General features: G+C 43.7%; 1 protein-coding gene across 36 annotated transcripts in view; it reads left to right on the forward strand.

Annotated features, from left to right (window-relative positions):
* Nucleotides 1-25,330, forward strand: part of CELF1 (CUGBP Elav-like family member 1) — a 96,823-nt gene that overhangs the window by 31,393 nt on the left and 40,100 nt on the right. For 24 of the 36 annotated variants that reach the window (XM_033204939.1, XM_033204918.1, XM_033204932.1 and 21 more), the window contains exon 2: nucleotides 21,728-21,767. The exons of 4 other annotated variants lie outside the window; for them this stretch is intronic. The gene's annotated coding sequence lies outside the window, so the exon portion shown is untranslated. Of the gene's footprint in view, nucleotides 1-741; nucleotides 938-21,727; nucleotides 21,768-25,330 lie in introns of those variants that run through there. 8 more of the 36 variants (XM_033204943.1, XM_033204944.1, XM_033204946.1 and 5 more) reach the window with 3 other exon arrangements.

The following is a 25,330-nucleotide window of genomic DNA, read 5'->3' on the forward strand; positions in this document are numbered from 1 at the left end:
ACTAGATACTTTAGTAAGGGCTGAAGAATAGAATCATTTGAGCCAATCAGCCATGCATTTCTTATTGTTGGAGAGTTCACTCTGGTCAGCAATTAAACTTTTCACATACTTCACATTGAAGTGAATCTGAATGAATTGTTCTAAGTAAAATAATTTTTGGAACACAAATATTTGGCTTCTGGTTATATAAGCCATCATCCTGAGACACAGATTTTAGCAATTATATTAGAGTTTATTTTAACTTGTATCAACCAGAAAATAAAAAAGAGCTCAAAACATACACAGTTGGAATGAGACCTTCATTCTGAAAGCAGCAAGGAGCTAGTGAAAGTTAACATTGTTCACACTAATGGAGAGTAACCTTTTTTTTCATGTTACATTTTAGGATTTAAATGATAATTTGAGCCTCACCATTACTGCTGATCTGGTAGGAATCTGACCTAGTAAAGGTTTTCAAATGTCTTTTCCATTTCCCATGGCTGAGGGATTCTTGGTGTCAGTGAGTGAAATTATTTGGAAGTTCCTTGACTGAAATAGAATATCTCAAACCTTACTTCAAGTACCAGCCTGTGTGTTTCTGTTTTTTGTCTGGAGCATGTGAACAGAATGCATGTGTGTGAGATAATTGGGCTTTCACTAATGGCCCCCTTTTAGCAACCATGTATGGGTAAAGCTGTTCAGTTCCCTGCTCCTCCCTCTCTGAGCACGGAGCAGAATCTGTTCTGCTGAAGCTGCTGTTCCACTTTTCAGCTTTCTATATTTGTACAGCAACAGCAGGAGCAGCCCACTAGCTAGCCCGTGTGGCCGCCCTTTGGCACCCGCACTGCCTCAGACCCGCTCAGGACTCAGCCAGGGCACGCAGTTTGTGTTCTTACGTGCGTCCATCTGTCTGTCTGTGTGCGTTTCTGTGGAGGACTGAGGTTTTCAAGTGAAAGAGGTGACTCGTTTGTCTTTGTTGTTTTGCTGTGTTTAGGTTAGTCAAATGTAAATTGTAGATAATGTTTCAGGATGTTAGGGATGGGGCGAGGAGACAAGATTTGTATTATTTAACAAAACACCATCTTGGCTAGAGGATACCAAACAGGGAAATGTGATGTCAGAAATGGTCTTTGGGTTCCCTTAGAAACATACCACGTTGAAGTAGTAGTGCTTTTTTTTTCTCTTGGTTTTGTTACAGGTCACAGAGAACAGCTCTTAGGGGTGGAATTGAATTTATTTCTTGGCACACAAATTTTTTGACATAAAATTTGATTATAAAAAGATGAGGCACCTCCACCCCTTTAAGAAATGATTTAGTATACATCTTGGAAGAGCGCGGTAGGGGTTAAGTGTGTTGACTTCTCTGTCTGCCAGGAAAGGACCTGTGGGGAATGCCCTGTTGCTTTGGGCCCCACAGCAACCTATGCTGTTTGCGCTGTTTGAGTGCTTTGTAAAGTTTGGCCTTACAGAGGCCTTGTAATGCCTTTTGGTGTCATGTCTATTTAAGGAATAGCAGAAGACATGACATGTAGACAAATTTCAGGTTATTTTCAGAAGATACTGGGTTTGTTACTATATTTTAAAAGGATACTTTCTTGGTTTGCTGTGAGATATTCTAATTAAACAGAGATGAATTCCTTACTCCTGGTCAGTTTAAGTCTAAATTTAAGTATGTTGCTTTGTTTTACAGTTTCCTTTCACTCCCCTCCCCCATCCCCTCATGAGTCATAAGCATGCAGTGTTGGGAATAGAACTTGTCAGCTGAGTGGGGATGAAACAGTTCTCTGCACATACTGTTTGTAACTGTAGTCAATGAGGAGAGGAAAGGACTTTATTTAAACACTGGAGAAACACCTTGATTGAGGCAGCTTCTTCCTGTGGCTGTGTGGTATGGATGCAGACTTCTGTGTGACTATACACGGATGTGTTCTGGCTCTCAATCACTTAGGGATCTGTTTTGCACCTTGTCCATTGTAGGTTTTGGATGCTTATTAGTTTAGGGTCTAGGACCTGGTGCTTAGCCTCTCTTGGATCCTGTATACTTACTGACTTTCTAAAATTCTTTTGAGTGTGGTGTTATATCTGCTTCATCTTCTCTTTCTTGGCTATTCTTAGTGCCCATCTCATTTTACTGTCCTAATGTTTTCCCATTTATACTGTGAATCATTGTGCACCCTATGTAGATAGAGCCTGTCATTGGAGATTAAAATCAGTGGCAGCTCTTTGATTTTACAGCTCAGCCTCAGTAAGTGACAGTCTGATTAGCACACCTATATTCTAGCTTTCTTTTTGTTCTTGGCCTTTTAAAAAATTTATTAACTTCCCTGGTCTCGTTTTATTACTTTATATTTTTCCACTGTGTCCGTTTTGAAAGCTTCATGAAAAAAAAAAATTTTTTTTTTGGTTTGATGAATGAATAAATGTTTATACATAAATAAGTGCTCTCAGAACAAATGGTTTGGTAATCCGTAATGAAGATATACTGGATTCTAACAGGCCCAGTTGGAGGTGCAAGATCTGTCAGCCTATTGCTGCCAGAATTCTTGCCTATTCCCTTCCCCCTCCTGCTAGGAAATATTTTGGAATAATCTCAGGTACCCAATTTTTTTTTTTTTTTTTAATAAATGAAGCCTATTTTATTACTTCAAGTTTGCTTTTTTTGGGGGGGGGAGATAGAGTCTTGCTCTGTCACCCAGGCTGGAGTGCAGTGGCATGAACTTGGCTCACTGCAACCTCCACCTCCCAGGTTCAAGCAATTCTTCTGCCTCAGCCTCCCAAGTAGCTGCGACTACAGGCGCATGCCACCACGCCTGGCTAATTTTTGTATTTTAGTAGAGATGGGGGTTTCACCATGTTGGCCAGGCTGGTCTCGAACTCCTGACCCCAGGTGATCCACCCACCTTGGCCTCCCAAAGTACTAGGATTACAGGCCTGAGCCACCGCACCTGGCGTTGTTTTTTTTGTTTTTGTTTTTTTGTTTTTTTATTTTTTTATTTATTTTATTTATTTTATTTATTTATTTTTTTTTTTTTTTTGAGGCGGAGTCTCGCTCTGTCGCCCAGACTGGAGTGCAGTGGCGCAATCTCGGCTCACTGCAAGCTCCGCCTCCCGGGTTCATGCCATTCTCCTGCCTCAGCCTCCCGAGTAGCTGGGACTACAGGCGCCCGCCACCTCGCCCGGCTAGTTTTTTGTATTTTTTTTTTTAGTAGAGACGGGGTTTCACCATGTTAGCCAGGATGGTCTCGATCTCCTGACCTCGTGATCCGCCCGTCTCGGCCTCCCAAAGTGCTGGGATTACAGGCTTGAGCCACCGCGCCCGGCCTGTTTTTTTAAGAAAGACAGTCTTGCTCTGTCACCCAGGCTGGAGTGCAATGGCACAATCTCAGCTCACTGCAACCTCTGCCTCCTGGGTTCTCCTGACTCAGCCTCCCGAGTAGTAGCTGGGAGATGCCCACCACCATGCCCAGCTAATTTTTGTATTTTTAGTAGGGATCAGGTTTCACCATGTTGGCCTGGCTGGTCTCCAATTCCTGACCTCAGGTGATCCATCTGCCTTGGCCTCCCAAAGTTCTGGGGTTACAGGCTTAAACCACCATGCCTGGCCTACTTCAAGTGTTAATGATAAAAAAAATTTCAGCTGGGCAAGGTGGCTCACACCTGTAATCCTAGCACTTTGGGAGGCTGAGGCAGGCGGATCAGCTGAGGTCGGGAGTTCAAGACCAGCCTGACCAACATGGAGAAACCCCGTCTCTACTAAAAATACAAAAAAATTAGCCAGGCTTGGTAACGCATGCCAGTATTCACAGCTACTTGGGAGGCTGTGGCAGGAGAATCTCTCGAATCCGGGAGGTGGAGGTTGCAGTGAGCTAAGATCATGTCACTGCACTCCAGCCTGGGCAATAAGAGTGAAACTCTGTCTCAAAAAAAAAAAAAAAAAAATTAGCATAGCCGTTACATTTTAGAAAGTGAAACTACATGCTATGTTTCTAGCTCAGTAAATAGATGAACTTGTTGTCTTTGAATGACATAACAATTGAGCCTTGTACAGTACATCTTAAGATCAGATACTTTATTTTGAAGAGATAGAATCATCATGTAACAGACTGAAATTTTTTGGGACTCATTCTCTTCCACCATAGACACCAAACTTAGTGCCCAGAATAGTAATGGTAGCAAATGTTTATTGAACATTTTCTGTGTGTCAGACACTATTCTAAAGGCTTTACATATATAAATATTTTAATTCTAACAAATATCCTGCAAGGTAGATGCTATTTCTGTAACCATTTTGTGCATGAGGAAACAGAGGTATTTATGAAGTTAAACAATTTCCCCAGTTACCTGGCTAGTAAGCAGCAAAACTGGGATTAGAAAGCAGTGGTATGACTCTAGAGTCTAGGTATAGGGCACATGGTGGGTTTGTAGTTAATATTTGTCTATTTTATTAGCACACTTTATTATTTGAGATTATTAAATAATGAATCAGTCTAACCCATTTTCATTTTAGAATTTCCTTATGAAAATGACTATATGATTTTGGTTTTGCAGATCACCATCAACTGTACTAGTTCATTTATTGATGGTAAAGAACAGCAAGCCAAGTAACAAGTTTGTGAAACATCTCTAAAATTACGAGTTTATCTCCACTAGTACCAGACTATTTACTGAAGATATTGAAAGCAGAATTAATTTTAGCCTTTTTTGTGGGGGTGGGGCGTTGGGGGAAGAGATTGGGCTCACTGTCACCCAGGCTGGAGTGCAGTGGCGTGATCTTGGCTCACCACAACCTCTGCTCCCAGGGTCAAGTGATCCTCCCACCTCAGCCTCCCGAGTAGCTGGGACTACAGGCACATACCACCATGCCCAGTTAATTTTTTTTTATTTTTTGGGTAGAGATAGTTTTGCCATGTTGCCTAGGCTGGTCTTGAACTCCGGAGCTCAAGTGATCTGCCCACCTCGGCTTCCCAAAGTGTTGGGGTTACAGGAGTGAGCCACAGTGCCCGGCCTGCTTCTTTACCTCATTTCTTGCACCACACATCTTCTGGAGATGCCCTTACAAGGGGAGCATGGGAAGGGAGAACCAGCAAGTTTTGCCATATCCATAAGCTTATAATCTTTGTGATAGTGACAGGAAAACAGAGAAGTCTGTTTAAAAGAAATGATAATGAGGGAATTATTAGTAGGCCATGTAATTCAGTGGAGGGTAGCAAGAAATGTATTATATCATGGACAGTGTGATGAAATAGCACAAAAGTTTGATTTAGACAGGGAAATAAGAATCAGCTGTCCTGAAATTTTTTTTTTTTTTGAGAAGGAGTCTCGCTCTGTTGCCTAGGCTGGATGGAGTGCAGTGGTGCGATCTCGGATCACTGCAAGCTCCGCCTCCCGGGTTCACGCCATTCTCCTGTCTCAGCCTCCCGAGCAGCTGGAACTACAGGCGCCCGCCACCTTGCCCAGCTAGTTTTTTGTATTTTTTAGTAGAAACGGGGTTTCACTGTGTTAGCCAGGATGGTCTCGATCTCCTGACCTCGTGATCCGCCCGCCTTGGCCTCCGAAAGTGCTGGGATTACAGGCGTGAGCCACCACGCCCGGTCTCTTCTGAGATTTTTTTAAGTCTCTCACATTTATGGTGACATTTTCCCTTAGATAGATGCTGTCCCATTTTTCTTGTTTCTAGTGCAAGTCATATTTTCTGAACAAGACCATTAACTCCTTAAGGACAGGGATTGGGCCTTTTTTTGGTACCTTCTTTAATTCTGGGTATATTAGTAGATGTTTTCTAAAAATGTAGTTGCTTTTTTGATTGATAGATCTCCTCGCTTTTTTTTTTAAAAGAGCTTGTTTTTATAAAAATGAAATCAAAGCACTGACAAGTTAAATTTTGTGGAACAGTTAAGATTTTTAGGAGTGATTTGAAGGATGTGACAGATGATTTAAGTGGGTATTTAAATGTGAGAAGCACTCTTTTTTTTTTTTTTTTTTTTTTTGAGACGGAGTTTCATTCTGTCACCCAGGCTGGAGTGCAATGGCACGATCTCGGCTCACTGCAAGCTCTGCCTCCCGGGTTCACACCGTTCTCCTGCCTCAGCCTCCCGAGTAGCTGGGACTACAGGCGCCCCGCCACCACATCCGGCTAATTTTTTTGTGTTTTCAGTAGAGACGGGATTTCATCATGTTAAGCAGGATGGTCTTGATTTCCTGACCTCGTGATCCACCCGCCTTGGCCTCCCAAAGTGCAAGTGCTGGGATTACAGGCCTGAGCCACCTTGCCTGGTGCAGAGTGTTGAAAGCATGATAATTGAAGTACTTTATTTATTTATTTTGAGATGGAGTCTCACTGTGTTGCACAGGCTAGAGTGCAGTGGTGTGATCTCAGCTCACTGCAACCTCTACCTCCCGGTTCAAGCGATTCTCCTGCCTCAGCCTCCCAAGTAACTGGGATTACAGGTTCCTGCCACCACGCCAGGCTGATTTGTTTGTATTTTTAGTAGAGATGGGGTTTCACCATGTTGGCCAGGCTGGTCTCTAACTCCTGACCTCAAGTGATCCACCTGCCTCGGCCTCCCAAAATGCTGCGATTACAGGCCAGCCAAAGTAGCTTTTTTTAAAAAGTGATAATAGAATAGAATAGAATTTGTCCTAGGGCTGTGCCTCCTTGTTGAACACGTTCCCTGATTGGCTGACGCAGAGGTGTAAAATTTGCATTTTCTGGCATGTAACCTAACTGTCTCAGGAAGTGTCTCTGCAGAAGTAGTTTCTGGTTTCTCTAGTTTTATAGAATTAAGAATTTAAGAACGGAAAGAAAATAAAGTTTCCTGCTTTTCAACAGAACAGGACAGAGCTCTTGAAACAAGACCATATGGAAGCATCCTGCTTGAGTGCCCATGTGTTTGATGGTGAGGTTGGGGCAGATGGTACAGGCAGGGTTCTTGGCTGCTTGGTCAAAGATTTTGGAGATGATAGAAGTTAGGTGGCTAGTGCTAAGGAAGGACTGTTGTATGTTGTGTGTCTTGGGCCTGTCTGCCTAAGAGGTGGAGCGTCCTCACAGAGAGGAAGGAAATTGATGTATTTGGTAAGATAAGAAAAGAGGCAGGGGAGATGCAGAGCTGGAATGATAAAGCTTGCAATTGCATCTAAACCTCCCCCTGAGATAAGGGAGAGGGAGACAAGATGATACAGTTTGAGAAATGAGATTCCAGATCCCTGGCGTCTTATGTTCTCTAGAGCCTTCAAGTAAGATACTGCAGGGACTGTAGGGTTTTTCTGTTTAAACTTGAAGCTGTTTTGATTCCTTTTTGAGAGACAAGCCAAAAGCTGTATTTATAGAACTTGTTTTGACATATTATCTCACCCTGTCCCTTGCCTTCTTTACTGGAATCCAGCTAATGTTGTACTTTGCCTTGGCAGGAAAGGTTGATTGAAGAAAATGTATAGATATACAGCTGAGTGATTGAAAATAGCTTCAGACTTTGTAAATAGGTCATACATGAGGTTTGAGGTCCCTCTGCATGAATGTTAGTTGAATTGCTGGGATAATTGTAAGTGGTGTGATATAATTATGATATACTGCTGGATCACCTGGACAATGGCAGTTTCCACACAGAAGTTTCAGGCAAAGCAGGAGAAAAATACAAAACCAAAATGCTGTTTTGGAACAGAGTATGAGTTGAGGTTTTTCTTTACTTTGTGCTTTATAGTTCCATGAGTTTTCCTTTCTTTTTTTTTAAGTGTCAGGAATGGACTTATGGGTTGCAGGGGGAAGTGGAGGAGGGGATATGGTGTCTGCAGGCTAGGTTGCCATGCTCCAAAAGCTTGAGTTTTCTTTAAAAAAATTTCAGTAGGCCGGACACAGTGGCTCATGCCTGTAATTTTGGCACTTCAAGTCAATCACCTGAGGTCACGAGTTCGAGACCAGCTTGGCCAACATGGTGAAACCCCATCTCTACTGAAAATACAAAAAAGTAGCTGGGTGTGGTGGCAGGTCCCTGTATTCCCAGCTGCTCAGGAAGCTGAAGCAGGAGAATCGCTTGAACCTGGGAGGCGGAGGTTGCAGTGAGCCAATATTGTGCCATTGCACTCTAGCCTGGGCAACAAGAGCATAACTTCGTCTCAAAAAAAAAAAAAAAAAATTCTGTAAAACAGGTAACGTGTTCACATGTAAGCCATTGAACCACTGTTCCACCTCTGCAACTACTGTTAGCAATTATTTCTTTATCCATCCAGAGATACTCTGTTCATATACAAGCCATGCGTAATTCCTTTCTTATATGAATACGTCTTGATCAGTTAGCTGCCTTATTTTCTTTAATAGCTACATAGTATTCTGTTGTATGGCTATACTATATTGAATAGCCTTCAATTAATGGGCATATGTTTTCAGGTTTTGCTGATATAAACAATGTTCTTATGAGTGCCCCTTTGCATACTTCGTATACATCAGATAAAGATTATTTGTAAGCTGTATTTCTAGAACTGGGATTGCTGAAATCAAAGGACGTATCTTTTTTTTTTCTCTGTTTGTTGTTTTAGACAGACTCTCTCTCAGTTGTCCAGGCCGGAGTGCAGTGGCATGATCACAGTTTGCTGCAGCCCATACCTTCTGGGCTCAAGTGATTCTCCCGCCTCAGCTTCCCAGTAACTGGGACTACAGGCATGCGGCACCACACCCAGCTAATTTTTGAATTGTTTTGTAGAGATAAGTCTCACTATATTGCCCAAGCTGGTTTGAAACTTGTAGGCTCAAGAAGTCCTCCTCCCAAAGTGCTGGGATTATAAGTGTGAGCCACTGTGCTCAGCTCAGTTTTCGATATTGATGAGATGCTATCCCTTTTTATATTTTGCAAGTGATATTATCCATTGAAAAATATTAGTGAGCTGAGCGCAGTGGCTTATGTCTGTAATCCCAGCACTTGGGGACACTGAGGCAAGTGGATCACCTAAGGTCAGGAGTTCAAAACCAGCCTGGCCAACATGGCGAAACCACATCTCTACTGAAAAAATACAAAAATTAGCCAGGCTTGGTGGCTTGGGCCTGTAATCCCAGCTACTGGGGAGGCTGAGGCAGGAGAATTGCTTGCAACTGGGAGGCAGAGGTTGCAGTGAGCCAAGATCATGCCACTGCACTCCAGCCTAGGCGACAGAGCGAGACTCTTATCTCAAAAAAAAAAAAAAAGAATAATATTAGTGGAAATGGGGAGGCCTAATAATTGCAATGTCAATCAAGCAATTACCCTGAAGAGTTACTAGAATAAACATAGGATCTGCAATACCTGGAAGATTTAAGAAACCTTCTTGAGATGAGCTTAATTGTCAGCTGTAGCAACCATTATTGCTGTTATTGCTGGAGAAGAGGCAAGTTGCCTCCAGGAGGTAGGAGCAGCTGCTCCCCTTCCTTTTAAACTAAATTTGAGGGGAATTTGGTGATACTAGCTAAATCTGCAAGTCATCTCTATTTTACTTTCAGTGTATTAGAGCATTGCTTTTACTCACTTATTACGATCTTGACCAATTCAAAAATCATTTGTGGTCCATGGGCAATTCTGTCCTTTCTCTCTTTTTTTATTTTTATTTTTTATTTTGAGACAGAGTCTTGCTTTCTCTCTCAGACTGTAGTGTAGTGACGTGATCTCAGCTCACCTCCCGGGTTCAAGCAGTTCTTTCTGCTGTAGCCTCCCAAATGGCTGGGATTACAGGCTTGCCAAATGCTCGGCTAATTCTTGTATTTTTAGTAGAAATAGGGTTTCACCATGTTGAACCCGGGAGGCAGAGGTTGCAGGGAGCCGAGATCACACCACTGCCCTCTAGACTGGGCGACAGAGCAAGACTCTGTCTTTAAAAGAAATAAATAAATAAGTAATAAAGAGAGACAAAGTAATCTTTTGAGTTTCCTAATAAAAAACATTTTACAAGCTACCTTATTTTACCAAATACAGCACTGTGACTCGAGAAAGTCCAAGTCCCAGTGGTTGGTTGTGGAACCCAGTTCTCTTAATCCCTTATCTTCCCTTTAGTTCCTTCATCTGAAAAATGGGAATAAAAATGCTGAAGAATCTCCTTTGAGCACTCAGAAAAATAATTATAGTCATTTCCAAAGGTTACGTATTATAATGACTCTGCAAGAGACATCAAGATTATAAGGTGATTTTAAAAGTAACTCTGACAGTGCTTGAGAAAAAAATTAGTCACATTCTGCCTACATGGTACTAACATATGGTGCAGCCCTGATGAGCCACACAAGTGGGCTGAAATCAAAATGCAGTTGGAAAGAGGAGCAGTAGTGACTCACTAGATGAGACAGATTTGGCCTCATGGCAGGGCAGTGAAACTAAGAAGGAACTGTGGCCTTAGAACATGCCAAATTTGAGCAAGTGATCATGAATATTATGGAAAGGTTGAATGACTGAGCCTTTGGGTTTGAATTAGGTACTTTGTCTGGTATCACAGTCCTTGTAGCTAGCACCCTCCCTTGGTGTCTTCAGAGCTCCCACTTCTTCCACTTCTATGCGTTCTTCCCCTTACTTCTGTGTATTACTTCTGTGCCTTTGAAGGTAGAAGCCACCAGGCAAATACTTAACACTGATATGCCTGGAACGTTGGGTTCATACTACAGTGATAGGTAGAAGCATTAGTAATTCTGCCCAGAGAAAGCTGTGCATTAGCTTAGCTACCATATGTAAATTGCTACTGCTACATCCAGCAATTTGTTGTCCACTGTTGACAGTACTGCCATGGGAAAGAAACAGGAACTATAGAAATAATTAGATTCCTCCTCCCAACTCTCACCACAGTAGGAAGCTGTTTGGGGGGCAGAGAGGAAATATGGGGGATTTGAGAGTTACACCGAGAGAGTGGGCATTTGGGGGAGGAAATAGGAAAAGAGATTTTTAAAATTATTTGTTTATTTTTTGAAACAAGGTCTTGCTCTGTCACCCAGACTGCAGTGCAGTGGCACGATCATGGCTCACTGCAGCCTCAAACTTCTGGACTCAAGCAATCCTCCTACCTCAGCATCCAGATTAGGGCTACAGACGTGTGCCGCCATGCCTGATTTTTTTTTTTTTTTTTTTTTTAAGAGATGGGGTCTTGCTGTGTTGCCGAAGCTGGTCTCAAACTCCTGGGTGCTAGAGATGTTCCTGCCTTGGCCTCCCAAAGTGCTGGGATTACAGGGATGAGCCATCATGCCTGGCCGAAAAGATTTTTTTTTTATTTTTTTGAGGCGGAGTCTCGCCTTGTCGCCCAGGCTGGAGTGCAGTGGCCGGATCTCAGCTCACTGCAAGCTCCGCCTCCTGGGTTTACGCCATTCTCCTGCCTCAGCCTCCCGAGTAGCTGGGACTACGGGCGCCCGCCACTGCGCCTGGCTAGTTTTTTTGTTTTTTGGTTTTTTTGTATTTTTTTTTTTTTTTTTTTTTTGAGACGGAGTCTAGCTCTGTCGCCCAGGCTGGAGTGCAGTGGCGCGATCTCGGCTCACTGCAAGCTCCGCCTCCTGGGTTTACGCCATTCTCATGCCTCAGCCTCCCAAGTAGCTGGGACTACAGGAGCCCGCCACGTCGCCCGGCTAGTTTTTTGTATTTTTTAGTAGAGACGGGGTTTCACCGTGTTAGCCAGGATGGTCTCGATCTCCTGACCTCGTGATCCGCCCGTCTCGGCCTCCAAAGTGCTGGGATTACAGGCTTGAGCCACCGCGCCCGGCCTTTTTTTTTTTTTTAGTAGAGACGGGGTTCACCATGTTAGCCAGGATGATCTCGATCTGCTGACCTGGTGATCCGCCGTCTCGGCCTCCCAAAGTGCCGGGATTACAGGCTTGAGCCACCGCGCCTGGCCCCCGAAAAGATTTTTTAAAATGTTTTTTGCATGCTCTGTTTGCCTCATCTGAGTGCCTCTAAAATAGGGTGCCTCTCAGGTGAGATGACCTCTGGTTTAGGTGCTTACATACTCATGGGAAGATCATACAACTAAATAGGAGGTGAGCTAGATTAAGGAGGAAGGAGGAGAATAAAGAGCCTGCTCCCATCCAACTTTCGTGCACTGTTTTTTTTGTATGATTTCTGAGGATTTAATAATTATGTTGGTTTTTGTGAAATAGTTCTATTTATTGGTTGTGAATATGCAAGGATGCTATTGGCAGAGTCAAGCTTTAGGCCATTGGTGGCTCTGATCTTTTAATAATGGCTGCTTACGAGAAAATGTTTGTCATTGTTACGTGAAAAAAAGTAGGTTGCGCAGTAGTATACTTAGCGTAATATTGAATTTGAAAATTCTGTGTATTTGAGGCTGGGCACGGTGGCTCATGCCTGTAATCTCAGCACTTTGGGAGGCCAAGGTGAGCCCATCACTTGAGGTCAGGAGTTCAAGACCAGCCTGGCCAACGTGCTGAAACCCTGTCTCTATTTAAAAATGCAAAAATTAGCAGGGTGTGGTGGTGCATGCCTGTAGTCCCAGCTACTCGGGAGGCTGAAGCAGAATTGCTTGAACCTGGGAGGCGGAGGCTGCAGTGAGCTGAGATCACGCCACTGCACTCCACCCTGGGTGACAGAACAAGACTCTATCGGGGGGGGGGGGAAATTTTGTGTATTTGAATGCTTTTACTTTTTATTGTATGCATGGAAGAAATCCTGGTAGAATATAAACCAAAATATGGTTGTATGTATAATTAATTAATTAAAGTTGAGGAAATGGAAAATTTAAAACAGGAAGGAATACCTATGAAATATTTTGTTTAAAAAAAGGTGGGTGGGTGGGCGTGGTGGCTTATACCTGCAATCCCAGCACTTTGGGGAGGCCGAGGCGGGCGGATCATGAGGTCAGGAGATCAAGACCATCCCGGCTAACACGGTGAAACCTTGTCTCTACTAAAAGTACAAAAAATTAGTCAGACGTGGTGGTGGGCGCCTGTAGTCCCAGCTGCTCGGGAGGCTGAGGCAGGAGAATGGCATGAACCCGGGAGGCGGAGCTTGCAGTGAGCCAAGATCATGCCACTGCACCCCAGCCTGGACGACAGAGCAAGACTCTGTCTCAAAAAAAAAAAAAAAAAAAAGGGTGCTGCCCCCCATTTGCTTTTTTACCCAAGTACCTACAGTTTCAAGGGGGAAGAACCCCAAAAGTGCAAGTATGTCTCAATTCAGGAAAATTCATAGAAACTTTTTGTAATTACACCAGATAAACTGGGGAATTAAGTTCAACAATTGAAGGTCTGATATGTGTTACTTTTATTCAGTTGTTCTGTGGATATGAATATAAATGAGAAAGTCAGTTGAAACATAGTTCACTAACAACATTTTGAAATTAGGTTAAAATCAGTTTTACAGGTGAATCGTATGTGATGTGGACTAAACTAGATAACTGTTTAAAAACTTGTTTAGAGAAAATACAGTTATAGTTTTAGATGATTTAGTGTTAGTCTAGATTAATCTAGTCCCATCCTCTAGGGATTGGAAGTCTAAGGGGGGACCATTCTAAGAATGGTTGTGAACCTCTTACAGAATCTGATGAAAGCTGTGGATTTTGTCTTCAGGAAATCTCACTTGTCCATTTTCACACGGTTTAGCATAAAGTTTAGCCTGAAGTTTAGCCTAAAGCATTGTTGGATTTATAGGCCTCCAGCTCCTGAGAGGTCTGCTTCCCAGTTGATCCTTTTATCTGATTACTTGGCTCTCTGGAGCATGAGAGTAGGTGAATATGCAGTTTTCCAAAGCAGGGGACCTAACTTATTGAGCCCGGCATGTAACAGAAAGAAGTAAAGGGCATTGCAAGCTGACTAAAAAGTAATACTTTAAAGAGAATATACGTTTCACAAGTTAATTCTATTATTTGTCTCTTTTCTCTCTTCGGTTAAAAGTTTGGGCAGGGTGTGGAGGCTCACACCTGTAATCCCAACACTTTGGGAGGCTGAGGCGGGCGGATCACTTGAGGTCAGGAGTTCGAGACCGGCCTGGCCAACATGGCCAGACTCTGTCTCTACTAAAAATACAAAAAAATTAGCCGGGCAGAGTGATTCCTCATCTCTTTAAAAAAAAAAAAAAAAAATGTCCAGGCACGTTGGCTCATGCCTATAATTCCAGCACTTTGGGAGGCCAAGGCGGGTAGATCATGAGGTCAGGAGATCAGGACCATCCTGGGTAATACAGTGAAACCCTGTCTTTACTAAAAATACCAAAAAATTAGCCAGATGTGGTGGCGAGCGCCTGTAGTCCCAGCTGCTCGGGAGGCTGAGGCAGGAGAATCGTTTGAACCCAGGAGGCAGAAGTTGCAGTGATCAGAGATCATGCCACTGCACTCCAGCCTGGGCAACAGAATGGGACTCCATCTCAAAACAAAACAAAACAAAACAAAAAACCTGGCACAGTGGCTCACTCCTGTAATCCTAGCACATTCTGGGAGACCAAGGAGGGTGGATTGCCTAAGCTCAGGAGTTCAAGACCAGCTTTGGCAACATGGAGAAAACCTGTTTCTACTGAAAATACAAAACATTAGCCGGGCATGGTGGCTTGTGCCTGTAGTCCTAGCTACTTGGGAGGCTGAGGCACAAGAAACATTTGAACCTGGGAGGCAGAGGTTGCAGTGAGTCGAGATCACGCCACTTCACTTCAGCCTGGACAACAGAGAGAGAGACTGTCTCAAAAAAAAAAAAAAAAAAGTCAAACTCAACTTTATGGCCCTTAGCATTTAAACAGACCTTTCTGTGGGTTATGTGCATGAGCTTCCTTGGAGACAATTTTTTTTTTTTTTCTGAGACGCAGTCTCGCCCAGGCTGGAGTGCAGTGGCCGGATCTCAGCTCACTGCAAGCTCCGCCTCCCAGGTTTACGCCATTCCTTGGAGACAGTTTTTAACCTGAAGCAACCTTATTAGCCCAGATCCCTGTGATCTTGAGGGAGTCATTTCATCTCTTTGTGTCTTTTCTCATCTGCAAAATGGAGATAGCGTACATATGAGGATTAAATGTAAAGTACCCAAAACAGATCATAGTGTATGGTAAATGCTTAAAAAATGTTAGCTCTTACTTATTGCCACTTTACAAATGTCTAGACATTTCTCCGTACTTTTAGGTGATAAGGGTTTACAAACTTTAAATGCCATGTTCCATCAATTTGAAGATGTACATTTATTACCACTGATGGTGTGTTAAATACATTGATTCTAAAGATAGGAAAATTTATTGTTAAAAAAACCATTCGTGTCAAAGCCAGATATAATATTGGTGAATTATCTATTGTTTTGAATTATTTCATCTAGTTCTCATATTTCCCAAGAGATTACCTCTTATTTCCCAAAAGATTGACCCTGAGGGCCAAGAGAGACTGACAGTTGGGGCCTGCCTCTCCCTCCTCTATCTTTGACCTGAACAGTCTCACTTTCATGTTTAGGACAAAAACACTTCTGCTTTTAAGATCGCTTAAAAACCTCTAATCTGGATAGTTGTTAAATTATTTTTTGTTTCATTTTTTTTTGAGAAAATCTTGCTCTGTTACCTAGGCTGGAGTACAGTGGTGCCATCACAGCTCACTGCAGCCTCAACCTCTGGGCTCAAGCAATCCTCCCACCTCAACCTTCCGAGTAGCTGGGACTACAGACACACGTCACCATGCCCAACTAATTTTTTTTTTCTTTTTGATAGAAGCAGGGTTTCACGATGTTGTCCAGGCTGGTCTCAAACTTGTGGGCTCAAGTGATCCTCTCACCTGAGCTTCCCAGAGTGTTGGGATTATAGGTATGAGCCACTGTACCCAGCTAAATTCTTTTTTTCCTGGCTAAATTCTTTATTAGCTCCCTGTCTTATATCAAAAAAGTTTTTCAAGGCCGGGCGCGGTGGCTCAAGCCTGTAATCCCAGCACTTTGGGAGGCCAAGACGGGCGGAACACGAGGTCAGGAGATCGAGACCATCCTGGCTAACACAGTGAAACCCCGTCTCTACTAAAAAATACAAAAAACTAGCCGGGCGACGTGGCGGCCACCTGTAGTCCCAGCTACTTGGGAGGCTGAGGCAGGAGAATGGCCTAAACCCAGGAGGCGGAGCTTGCAGTGAGCTGAGATCCGGCCACTGCACTCCAGCCTGGGCGGCAGAGCGAGACTCCGCCTCAAAAAAAAAAAAAAAAGTTTTTCAAGGAATTGTTAAGGTTGCCTACTAACAGTTGTTAGTAAGAGTGAGCTGGCCAGATGCCGGGGCTTGCGTCTGTAATCCCAGCACTTTGTGAGTCCAAGGGGGCTGGATCTCTTGAGCCCAGGAGTTCAAGACCAGCCTGGGCAACATGGCAAAACCCTTTCTCTACAAAAAATACAAAAATTAGCCGGGCGTGGTGGTACGCACCTGTAGTTCAAGCTACTTGGGAGGCCGTGGTGGGAGGATTGCTTGAGCCCAGGAGGCAGAGGTTGCAGTGAGCCAAGGTGACACCACTACACTCCAGCCTGGGCGACAGAGCGAGACCCTCAGAGGAAAAAACAAAAACAAAAAACAGTGAGTCTTACTAATGAGGCCAAGTTCATGGGCTTAGGACTTATGTATGTTATTGAACATCATTGTGCCACAGGCCCTTGTCTCTGGAGTTTGTGATCTAGCACGTGCTATGTAAGAGCTGCTGATGGTGACTGAGTCAGTGCCAGTCATCCTGGGAAAGACACTGTTTTGTCATTTACTCAGTGTACAAGCTGTATAGGCCAATAGAAAACACTAAGAAATTTTTATAAAGAGCTTATTACCTTCCCTATTCTAAGAAAGGCTTTTAGGTGATCTCAGAGCCTTTTCTGTCAGTCAAGAACAATTAAAAAACTTCTTCTGAGGTTGTATTTTATTTTATTTTATTTATTTTTTTGTCATATGCACATTTTAATACTACTTTATTATTATACTTTAAGTTCTAGGGTACATGTGCATAACGTGCAGGTTTGTTACATATGTATACTTGTGCCATGTTGGTGTGCTGCACCCATCAACTCGTCAGCACCCATCAACTCGTCATTTACATCAGGTATAACTCCCAGTGCAATCCCTCCCCGCTCCCCCCTCCCCATAATAGGCCCCGGTGTGTGATGTTCCCCTTCCGAGTCCAAGTGATCTCATTGTTCAGTTCCCACCTATGAGTGAGAACATGTGGTGTTTGGTTTTCTGTTCTTGCAATATTTTGCTGAGAATGATGGTTTCCGGCTGCATCCATGTCCCTACAAAGGACACAAACTCACCCTTTTTTATGGCTGCATAGTATTCCATGGTGTATATGTGCCACATTTTCTTAATCCAGTCTGTCACTGATGGACATTTGGGTTGATTCCAAGTCTTTGCTATTGTGAATAGTGCCGCAATGAACATACGTGTGCATGTGTCTTTATAGCAGCATGATTTATAATCCTTTGGGTAGATACCCAGTAATGGGATGGTTGGGTCCTATGGTACTTCTAGTTGTAGATCCTTGAGGAATCGCCATACTGTTTTCCATAATGGTTGAACTAGTTTACAAGGTTGTATTTTAAATGTCTTTAAACGTTTATCGCAGGCAGTTAATACTGGAACCCTCAGCTAGCTTGCCCTTCATCTTGCTCTCGTCACTCTCCCTACTTCCTTATTTTATTTTATTTTTGGAAACTGTATATAACCCTGTTGCCCAGACTGGAATGCAGTGGCGTGATCTCGGCTCACTGCAACCTCTGCTTCCCGGGTTCAAGTGATTCTTATGCCTCAGCCTCCTGAGTAGCTGGGATTATACGTGCTTTTTTTTTGAGACACCACACCCAGCTAATTTTTGTATTTTTATGTAGAGACGGGGTTTCACCATGTTGGTCTCGAACTCCTGACCTCAAGTGATCTACCCACCTTGGCCTCCCAGAGTGCTAGGATTACAGGTGGGAGTCACTGCGTCCGGCCTAATGTTTGTATTTTTAGTAGAGATGGAGTTTCATCACATTGGCCAGGCTGGTCTGGAACTCCTGGCCTTGAGTGATCCACCTGCTTCGGCCTCCCAAAGTGCTGGGATTACAGGCATGAACCACCATGGCTGGCTGTTCCCTACATTTTTTTTGCTCCTTTTTCCCTTTAGCCTTATTTTGGAGTGGGGTGGGGAGACACAGGGTCTCAGTCTGTGGCCTAAGCTGGAGTGCAGTGGTGCCAGCATAGCCTCACTACAGCCTCAAACTTCTGGGCTCAAGCAGTGTCCCTGCCTTAGCCTTCCAAGTTGCTAGGACTACAGGTGTGCACCGCCACACCCAGCCCCCCTCTTAGCTTTTTTACTTCTCTTTAGAACTACCGGGCCGGGCGCGGTGGCTCAAGCCTGTAATCCCAGCACTTTGGGAGGCCGAGACGGGCGGATCACGAGGTCAGGAGATCGAGGCCATCCTTGGCTAACACGGTGAAACCCCGTCTCTACTAAAAATACAAAAACTAGCCGGGCGAGGTGGCGGCGCCTGTAGTCCCAGCTACTCGGGAGACTGAGGCAGGAGAATGGCGTAAACCCAGGAGGCGGAGCTTGCAGTGAGCTGAGATCCGGCCACTGCACTCCAGTCCGGGCGACAGAGCAAGACTCCGCCTCAAAAAAAAATAAATAAATAAATAAAATAGAACTACCTATATGCTTTGGTCCTTGCATTGTGATAGAGAAAGGTAGAGATAATGTTAATAGAAACAGACATCCATGGAGCTCCAAGGAAATATAGTACAAACAGTTCAGGCTTTCTCACGGAGCATGTGTCCTTTGGTTCCCCACAGAAACGAAAGGAAAGTTGTAAAACAGAAAAGCTTTTAGTTTTCATTCAGCTTTTCTCTCTCGCCAAAGCATTTCAGTTTTCTCACAGAATAGGCAATAAAATAACATAGGAAAAGCAAAACTGGGAAGACAAAGCTTTAAAAAAATATGACTTTTGCTGGGCGCGGTGGCTCACGCGTATAATCCCAGCACTTTGGGAGGCCGAGACGGGTGGATCGCGAGGTCAGGAGATTGAGACCACGGTGAAACCCCGTCTCTACTAAAAATACAAAAAAGCTAGCCGGGCGAGGTGGCCGGTGCCTGTAGTCCCAGCTACTCGGGAGGCTGAGGCAGGAGAATGGCGTGAACCCGGGAGGTGGAGCTTACAGTGATCCGAGATTGCACCACTGCACTCCAGCCTGGGCGACAGAGCAAGACTCTGTCTCAAAAAAAAAAAAAAAAATATATATATATATATACACACACACACATATATATATACACACCACACATATATATATATACACACACACATATATATATACACACATATATATATATACACACACACATATATATATACATATATATATATACACACACACAGCTTTTTTGAGGCCGGGCACAGTGGCTCACCCCTGTAATCCCAGCACTTTGGGAGGCCGAGGTGGGCGGATCCCCTGAAGTCAGGAGTTCGAGACTAGCCTGACCAGCATGGTGAAATCCCATCTCTACTAAAAATACAAAATTAGCCGGGCATGGTGGCGCATGCCTATAATCCCAGCTACTCAGGAGGCTGAGGCAGAGAATTGCTTAAACCTGGTAGGCGGAGGTTGCAGTAAGCCAAGATCGCGTCATTGCACTCCAGCCTGGGCAACAGGAGCGAAATTCTGTCTCAAACAAACAACCTTTTTTTTTTTTTGAGACGGAGTTTCCCTCTGTCGCCCAGGCTGGAATGCAGTGGCGTGATCTCGGCTCACTGCAAGCTCCGCCTCCCGGGTTCACACCGTTCTCCTGCCTCAGCCTCCCAATTAGCTGGGACTACAGGCGCCTGCCACCATGCCCCGCTAATTTTTTGTGTTTTTAGTAGAGACGGGGTTTCACCGTGTTAGCCAGGATGGTCTCAATCTCCTGACCTTGTGATCTGCTTGCCTCGGCCTCCCAAAGTGCTGGGATTACAGGCGTGAGCCACCGCGCCCAGCCAGAACAAACAACCTTTTTTGTGTATTGGACTATTTATTCATTTGCCCTTCTCCAAGTGACAGGATCCTGTGTGGAAGATTACAGTGTTTTTTATTTATTTATTTGTGTGTGTGTGTGTGTGTTTGAGGTTTCCTTTAAAAAGTCTTTCAGTGGCTTAGGAGTAGGATGATACCCTGTTTATGTGGAGTTTTTTGTTTGTTTTGTTTCTTAAGTTCTTTTTTTTTTTTTTTTTTTTTTTTGTCTTTCTGTTGGAGTGGCAGTTAAAATGTTCCTAGCCCCCTAAGGGCTGCTGTGTTCTCCGGACTTAAGATACCTGTCCCTTACCCTTTCGTGTATTGATCTTCCTTAATAACTCCAGGTCTCCCTTTTGCTCTCTTTATCTTGGCGATTCCCTGACTAGTTTGCAGTCTGAGTCTGGTCTCAGAGGGTAGAAGTGATGCCTGTGAAAACCAATCACATAATAACACTGTTTTTCAAACTGTGTTTCACGTAAAATTTGGAGGGAAATGTGATTCCCTGGTCTTTTCTTTGCTCTTTACGTCTTCCAGAAGAACTCTTAACAAGTAGAAATTTAACTTGCTGTCTACCATCTGTGATAACCACTACAGAGCCTTCTCAAGACACACTATCTCAGTAAAAGTTGGTACCTCCTGAATTATGGTCACATTTCTCTAGAGAGACAGATCTACCAAGAAGCCATGGGCAGTTTATCTTCCTTAGCGTCTGAATCCTTAGGGTAGTTCTCACCTTAAATGGTCATAATGATAAAGGATTGAATGAAGTTTGTGAACTTAGTAAATGGAAGTTCCTTTTTTCTTGATAACTTTTGGTGGTGTAGACAGGTGCAAATAAATGCTTTTAGGAAGTTCTTTTTTAAAAAATTAGTTTAAGCTTTGCCCTTAAAATTATTGGAACACATCACTATTAGCAAAATTGGAAACTAATTAAGTCTGTGTGAAAAGTTAATACTTAGCACCTATTTTATGCCAGTTAAGAAATGTCTCTGTCTTCAGGGAGGATAGGCAGTGTCTTACTAGTTAGTTCTGGGTCTGGCTTTGTCTTTCAGAATTCTTGTACTTTCCAATGTAGACATTGTCCTTAGTGACTTTGAATAGTTTATTGTCTGTAATGAGAGCCAGATAGAAATACAGCTAGCAGGAGTTGTACGTGGAAGTTCGTAGGAATTTGGGCAGTTTTATATAATCAGTCTTTACTTGCAAGATTGTTTGATAATGTTTAAAAATAAAACCAGTTGGTTTTGTGGTTCCTCTGTTTGCTTTTACCTTCAATTAACTTCCCCATCTTCTGATTTTTTTTGGTTTCAGTGGTTCACCGCCGCACTAGAGCCACCAAGATGCATTTACGGTGGCAGGAACTTGGTTGCTTTTGTAGGGTTTCATGCCCGGCACCTATGTGTTCAGGAAGGTTGCTTTGGGGAAATAGTGTGGTCTCTCCACATTAATAACATGATCCTTAATTGCTAAAATAATTATACAGCCGTTAGCTTTTCTTAGTCTCCCGTCCAAAAGCAGATGTTAAAAATGATTGTTTTGGTGACCTAGATGTATTGAAATTCAACCTCATAAATTCTAGTCATTGTTTTGCTATTTGTTATGACATTTTAGGGCAAGACTCTTTTAAGTCTTTTAGTATTTTACTTCCCCCATCGTTTAAGTTGATGGTGTTTTAAAATTAGCCTTGAGATATTAAATGCAACTTATCTTTAAGGTATTAAATAAAAAGGGCGCAGGAGGAGTACTTCTGTATTTTTATCTTCTGCCATGGTGACAAAGGGGCTTTTCTTTGGAAAGAGGCTATATATCTCGAGTCATGAGAGATGTCTAGGCATGGCCCACTTATTTTTCTTTCCTTGGTTTTTTAGAGTGAAGACATAGTCCAGAGAGGGAAGTGTAAAGCTACAGGTATGGGCTAACTACTGAATGGGTGTGCTCCATGGCTATCTTTTTAACCTTCTTGCATGAGGCCTGCTATGCAGATATGAAAAAGTTGCTTTCAGAAAGGTGATGGCTTCTTTTCTACATTATGGGATAACATTTGCAAAATGTATGTCTCTGGGAAGCTAGAAATATTTTTTGCCCTCTTTTCCAACTCTTTCTCCTTAGCTATTTTCTAAGGCAGGCTTATCTCCCACTAAAACTAGCTACTGCCTAGTTCTTACAGCTGTTGGGGTGAACGTGTACATGTTGGAGGGAGCTGGGAGGAATACTCTACACCAGACTTGTCCAACCCGCGGCCCGCGGCCTGTGGGCTGCATGTATCCCAGGATGACTTTGAATATAGCCTAACACAAATCTATGAACTTTCTTAAAACGTGAGTTTTTTTTTTTGAGCCAGAGTCTTGCTCTGTCACCCAGGCTGGAGAGCAGTGGCACAATCTTGGCTCACTGCAACCCCTCCGCCTCCCAGTTTCAAGCGATTCTCCTGGCTCAGCCTCCGGAGTAGCTGGGACTATAGGCATGCGCCACCATGCCTGGCTAATGTTTTGTATTTTTAGTAGAGATAGGGTTTCACCGTGTTAGCCAGGATGGTCTCTATCTCTTGACCTCGTGATCCACCCTCCTTGGCCTCCCAAAGTGCTGGGATTACAGGCGTGAGCCACCATGCCCAGCCTGCAATTTTTTTTTTTTTTTTTTTGACTCATCGGCTATCATTAGTGTATTTTATTTGTGGCCCAAGACAATTCTTCTTCCAGTGTGGCACAAGGAAGCCTAAAGATTGGACACCACTGGAACAGAGATGAGGACAGAACTTAGTAGGTTCCATACAGACAATAATACCTTTCTTGAACCAGAATTTATACAACATACTGATTTTTTTTGTGTGTTGAGGGGGATGGAGTTTCACTCTTGTCACCTAGGCTGGAGTGCAGTGGCGCGATCTCAGCTCACTGTAGCCTCTGCCTCCTGGGTTCAGGTGATTCTCGTGCCTCAGCCTCCCGAGTAGCTGGGATTACAGGTGCCTGCTACTGCGCCTGGCTAATTTTTGTATTTTTAGTAGAGACGGAGTTTCATCATGTTGGCCAGGCTGGTCTCGAACTCCTGACCTCAGGTGATCTGCCGGCCTCGGCCTCCCAAAGTACTGGGATTACAGGTGTGAGCCACTGTGCCTGGCTAACATACTGATTTTTTTATTTTTATTTTCTTTTTGAGACAGAGCCTCACTCTGTCACTCAGGCTGAAGTGCGGTGGCATGATCTCAGCTCACTGCAAGCTCCACCTTCTGGGTTCACACCATTCTCCTGCCTCAGCCTCCTGAGTAACTGGTACTACAGGCACCTGCCACCACGCCCGGCTAATTTTTTTATATTTTTTTAGTAGAGAAGGGGTTTCACCGTGTTAGCCAGGATGGTCTTGATCTCCTGACCTCGTGATCTGCCCGCCTTGGCCTCCCAAAGTGCTGGGATTACAGGTGTGAGCCACCGCCCCTGGCCTAACATACTGGTTTTTAAATCAGCACTGGAGCTTAAATAAAGTATAAACTTACGGTATATTGTTACCAACTAAGAAATGCACTTAAGTTCCAGAACTAGTGTGGGATCTGAAAGTATGACTTGATTGAAAGGGTGGTCACAATTTGACAGGACTTTGTTCGGTCAGGGTTACTGACATATACTCCAAGGAAGGCTCTGAGGCTATACTAGTGCTGAGTACAGAGTCTTTCTGTGATTAAGGATAGGGGGAGGAAATAGAAAACTTTTTAGTTCTCAAAATGGTGATGTTTTTGTCATATCCTTTCAGTATACCATATGTGATAATTTTACAGGCAAAGCAACTTGCACACAACAAATTATTAAGCGTGGTGCTTTTTTTGGTACGGTGATTTTAGATTTGAAATGGAAATTTTTTTATGTGTGTGTGATGGAGTGTCACTCTGTTGCTCAGGCTGGAGTGCAATGGCGTGGTGTTGGCTCACTGCAACCTCCGCCTCCTGGGTTCAAGCAATTCTCCTGCCTCAGCCTCCCAAGTAGCTGGGACTACAGGCACCCGCCACCACATCCAGCTAATTTTTGTATTTTTTGTAGAGATGCGGTTTCACCATGTTGGCCAAACTGGTTTAGAACTCCTGACCTTAGGTGATCCGCCCACCTCGGCCTCCCAAAGTGCTGGGATTATAGGCATGAGCCACCACGCCCAGCCTGAAATGGAGACTTTTTATGTTTTATTTATTTTGTTTTGTAAGGCAGGGTCTCACTGTATTGCCCGTGCTGGAGTGTAGTGGTGCGAGCAAGTCTCACTGCAGCCTTGACCTTCCTGGGCTCAGGTGATCCTCCCACTTCAGCCTCACAAGTAGCTGGGACTACAGGTGGGCACCATCATGCCTCACTATTTTTTGTATTTTTTTGTAGAGATGGCACCATATTGCCCAGGCTAGTCTTGCCTGAGCTAAAACGATGCTCCTGCCTTGGCCTTCCAAAGTGCTGGGATTAAAGGTGTTTCCCACTGTGCCCAGCCAGAAAAATTCTTTTTACAATATTTCTCTTTCTTCTTTAACCCCCCTTCCCACCATGCAGAAATTTTTACATTGTCTAGATTCTTATGGAAAACTTAGCTTTGTTTGTTTGTTTTTGAGACAGGGTCTTGTTCTATTGCCCAGGCTGGAGTGCAGTGACTCAATCTTGGCTCACTGCAGCATTGACCTCCTGGGCCCAGTCACTCCTCGTGCCTCAGCCTCCTGAGTAACTGAGACTACAGTGTGTACCACCACACCCAGCTAATGTTTTGTATTTTTTTGTAGAGGTCGGTCCTGCTTTGTTGCCCAGACGAGTCTCAAACTCCCGGGCTTGAGCAGTCTGCCCACCTTGGCCTCCCAAAGTGTTGGGATTATAGGCATGAGCCTGTGTTCCTGGCCCATAAATTATTCTTAACTGTAACATTTTGTAACAATAACAGACATTTTCCACCAAGTGAAATATAATTACCACAGAAATAATTACCAATTTGTGTCAGCATATTTTACCTGTGCAAGGTAGTTGGTTGGGAGCTCAGGAGACCCACTAATTTTTATTTTATTTTATTTTTTTTGGGTGAGACAGAGTCTCGCTCTGTCGCCCAGGCTAGAGTGAGTGGTGCGAACTCCACTCACTGCAAGCTCCGCCTCCCGGGTTCGCACCATTCTCCTGCCTCAGCCTCCCGAGTAGCTGGGACCACAGGCGCCGCCACCGTGCCGGGCTCATTTTTGTATTTTTAGTGGAGACAGGGTTTCACCGTGTTAGCCAGGATGGTCAATTATATTATAAATACTCAATTTAAGAAATGAAATTTAGGTCCAAGAAGGTATGTGTAAAAATTTAAGTTACTATAATTGGTTATTTTCAAGTATCAATTGCTTACTTTTTTAATCTCTTATATAATCTCACTGCCAGAAACTCGGGGGTAAAATACCCAGTCCACTTAGCAGCAGTCTGAGGTTGTGACCATTCCCTAGATTTTTGCAATTTGAATTCCCTTGTATAGATTGATGGTGA

This window comes from Trachypithecus francoisi, unplaced genomic scaffold (genome assembly GCF_009764315.1).
Source record: "Trachypithecus francoisi isolate TF-2019V2 unplaced genomic scaffold, Tfra_2.0 Lachesis_group8, whole genome shotgun sequence".
Lineage (NCBI taxonomy): Eukaryota > Metazoa > Chordata > Mammalia > Primates > Cercopithecidae > Trachypithecus > Trachypithecus francoisi.